The sequence below is a fragment of the Ursus maritimus genome, assembly GCF_017311325.1.
Source record: "Ursus maritimus isolate PB19 chromosome X unlocalized genomic scaffold, ASM1731132v1 scaffold_X1, whole genome shotgun sequence".
In the NCBI taxonomy this organism is placed as follows: domain Eukaryota; kingdom Metazoa; phylum Chordata; class Mammalia; order Carnivora; family Ursidae; genus Ursus; species Ursus maritimus.
In genome coordinates, this window is record NW_024423319.1 from 88793438 (window position 1) to 88797286 (window position 3849).

The following is a 3849-nucleotide window of genomic DNA, read 5'->3' on the forward strand; positions in this document are numbered from 1 at the left end:
AGAACAGAACTAGAATCGGGGGGGGGGGGTGTCAATGGAAGGTGTTAAAATGGTCAAGGGTAAAGAAACATTTTGAGGTTAGACCAAAACTATGTGTTTATTCAATGTAAAAGATAAAGGAGAAATGGAAGAAAAGCTGTAATTTTCCTGCCTAATTTCAGAAACTTAAAATTTGGGGCACTTTTCAGAAACTGAAATAGGTAGCTCAAGTCCAGCTGTGGAAATGCTTCCTCTCATGATTGAAAACCCACAAAGTTAAGCACATTTGGGTACAAGGTAAGACTCTAAATCAGTCAGAAATGGTGACAAGATCCAAGGAGGGTAAATAGACCCGTTGAGCCTGATGGGTGTTGCTTCCTGGAAACACCGGCTAAGAGATGCCTCTGTGTGTTCCAGCAGAGCATTCGCTGCGTCTGTCCGAGCAGAGTAGAGCCCAGGGGCGGGTTGAATTCCTGCTCGTCCATCTCCTCTCTAAGTTTGCCCCAGCTCCTCGCGAGGCAGCCTGTTTCTGTAACACTTTGTTTTTTCCTCTTGTATATCATTTACTTCAGGGTGTAGGATGCCTGAGAGCCCCATCCTCAAGGCCAGGGATCATACCTATTTTCTCAGAAGCCCCTGCCTAGCACCTGGCAAAAAGCAGGAATGTTCAATAAAGATTTTGGTTATCGGGGCCGGGTTCTTTTCTACACTCCATACCCATGTATAAACCACATAGAGCTTCTCGACGCTGTGTCTCCTGTTTCCAATATAGCCAATTCGTGTAGTAAGTCAGGCAGAGTGTAGACTTCAGAGCCAGACACGCTGGGGCTGAGTCTCGGTTCTACCATTTCTAGCTGTGACCTTCCTTGACTTCTCTGAACCTCAGTTCCCTATCTAGAAAGATCAGGTAACATATCTACCTTACTGCATCGTCCTGAGGATGTGCCTGGCACATACTAAACACTTGAGAACTGGAAGCCCGTGTTGTCGTTGTTACGTTTCTTTCTAACTTAATTCAGTGCATATTTTGTGGATGTTCTAAAATGAATCAAATACAGATATGCCTTAAGGACCTCACAGCACAGAAGAGTGAACAAGTGCACATGTAGGGTCGCCCGTGGAGCATGCACGCTGCTGGGACAGGAATTGCATAGCGCTCTGGGGTTCACAGACCAGCAGGTGGTACAGCCAGAATAGCTTCCTAGGGGTTAGACCTGCCATCTTGGTATTCACTAGATACAAGGTGGTTTTATTTTCATCTTGTAGTATTAATAAACTGCCACCTAGATTATGTATCCGCATAAGTGATGTTGGTGGAGACTGTAAAAACTAGGCAAGGTTCCACTAAGATAACTGAATGAAAATGATAATTAGGTTTCTGTAGTATCTGTTGAATTTTTTTAATGTACAAAAGGCATTTCATTGGTATTTCTGTCATTGCAATTTTGTTAAGTCCAGAAGTTTAGAACTGGCTTTAGTGACTCTATAAACCTGGTATCATTTAACTCTGCTACTGATGATGTGCTGGGGTCAGGAGTTCCGTGCGACATTTGGAACTAATTTCTTCACATCATCTCTTGTTTTACAAGGCTTTCAGTAAGAGATGATGAGAGAGCCGGCTTTGAACTAATTTCCAGAGTTTTTCCCCTACTCAGGACAAAGTAAAAGTCACCAGAAGAGCAGGTAGAACGAAGTGGATTTGGTTAATACTTTTTTAGGAACAGCAAGGGAAATGAGGACTGATTTGTACCTTGTACCTTTTTTTTTAATCCTACCTAATATCCACTTGATGCTTTCAGTGAAAGAATACCAAGAGCCTAGTAGGCATAACTATTCAAAATTTGAAAGTATCCACAGTCCCTTCAATAGATAAATGGTCAAACTTTGGTACATCCGTGCAAGGGAATACTATTCAACAATAAAAAGGATTCAGCCGTTGATGCCCACAACCTGGATGAATCTGCAGAGAGTTATGCTGGAGAAAAAAAGCCAATCACAAAAGATTACATACTGCATGCTTTCATTTGTATAGCATCCTCGAAATGGCAAAATTATAGAAATGGAAAACAGATTAGTAGTTGCCAGCGGTTCAGAGGGGATAGGTAGGAGGAAATGAGGATGGTTATAGAAGGGCCAGATGAAGAATCCTTGTGGTGATGGAAATATTCTGTAGCTTGCCTGTGTCAATGTCAGTATCCCAATTGTGATGTTGCATGAGTTTTACAAGATGTTACCATTGAGGGGCACTGGGTAAAGGGCACATGAGATCTCTCTCTATTATTTCTTACAACTGCATGTGAATCTATAATTATCTCAAAAAGTCAAATTTGTAAAAAAACAAAACAAAAAACACAGTATTTTCCATGTGAATAACCACTTGATTTGTGGCTTACACCCTGAATCATTAACATAATGAAATGTTACTGCAAAAAACAGTTGCTTATATAGCAACTTTTTCTATTGTAGAAAACTTGGAACATATGGACACGAACAGAATGAAGTATAAATAGGAAAATAAAGATCACTGCTGTTATGCTTTCGGTGTATTTCATTCTGTTTTTATTCCCCCTGAGTTTGTATATGTATTTTCTTCAGGCATAATCGGGAATATACAGTTTATGTGGTTTTGCATTCTGCTTTCTTGAATTTAATATCATGAGGATTTCTTTATGTCTTTAAAATTCTTCAAAAGTAATTTCCATTTGGCTATATACTCCATTATACGGATGTTCTATACTTTGTTTAATCATTCTCTAAGTATTTGATATTTTCCCCCATTTTATATGATAAATATCCTCATACATAAATCTTTTTTGTGTTTCCCATTTTTTCCTTAAGGTAGGTTTTTGTAAATGGAATTACTGAATCAAAGTACAGGAGCATTTTTAAGGCTCTTTGATACATGTTACTAGATTGCATTCTGGGAAAGTGATACTAATTTACATTCTTACCAATAAGTGCATGTGATTGGATGAGGTCCAAGACCAGAAGTAATTAGAAACAGCATAGAGTTCCAGAACAGAAAGATTCAAGATTTTTATCGTTATCTAAAGCAGAACTTCTGAACCTCAGCACTATTGACATTTTGAGCTACATAATTCTTTCTTGTGAAAGGCTGTCATGAGCATTGTAGAACGTTTAATAGCATCCCAGGCCTTACACACTAGATGATAGTAGCACAAACCGTCCCCAATCACCACCACAGTTGTGACAACAGAAATGTCTCCAGACTGCCAGATGTCCCCCCGGGGGCAAAGTCACCACTGGTTGAAAGCTACTGATCCAAGACTAACATGTGCAATGAGGCACTTACTGTTAGAATTTCTCAAACACTAATGCTCCAAAGCCTAGCCTCTTCAGGTTCTTTCTCTGGAGTCTGTATGTGCACGTTGTCTGTAGAGTCAAATATGCTTATCATTTCTTTAAAGCTGTGTAAGTGACTTTGTTGCTCCCCAGTATGTATCTTTCCCTAATAATACCTCTCTGAATTCCTGGTTATAAGAAGAAATTTAAAGAAAGTGATCACACTACCATTTCCTTTGCCCTGCAAAAATGAGTTGCCCTAATATATAATATGGTATTTGGAAGTGTGTCAGTCAATACGCTTAGCCTTTGTCTTCGCCTTTTGAATAAAAAGGGCCCAACAGATTGAGAACAACTAGATTCCCTTGACTTTGTCAAAGGAAGGAGAAAGAATTTATTGGGATCTTCACTAACTTAAGTTTGAGACTTAAAAATCCTAAGAAGCTAGGACTCCTGGGTGGCTCAGTCAGTTAAGCGTCTGACTTGCTCTCAGCTCGGGTCTTAAACTCAGGGTCATGAGTTCAAGCCCCGCATTGGGCATGGAGCCCACTTTAAAAAAAAAAAAAA

General features: G+C 39.7%; 1 protein-coding gene across 3 annotated transcripts in view; it reads left to right on the forward strand.

The window, feature by feature from the left end:
- CASK (calcium/calmodulin dependent serine protein kinase) overlaps positions 1-3849 on the forward strand; it is a 352166-nt gene that overhangs the window by 261045 nt on the left and 87272 nt on the right. The window lies entirely within an intron of this gene.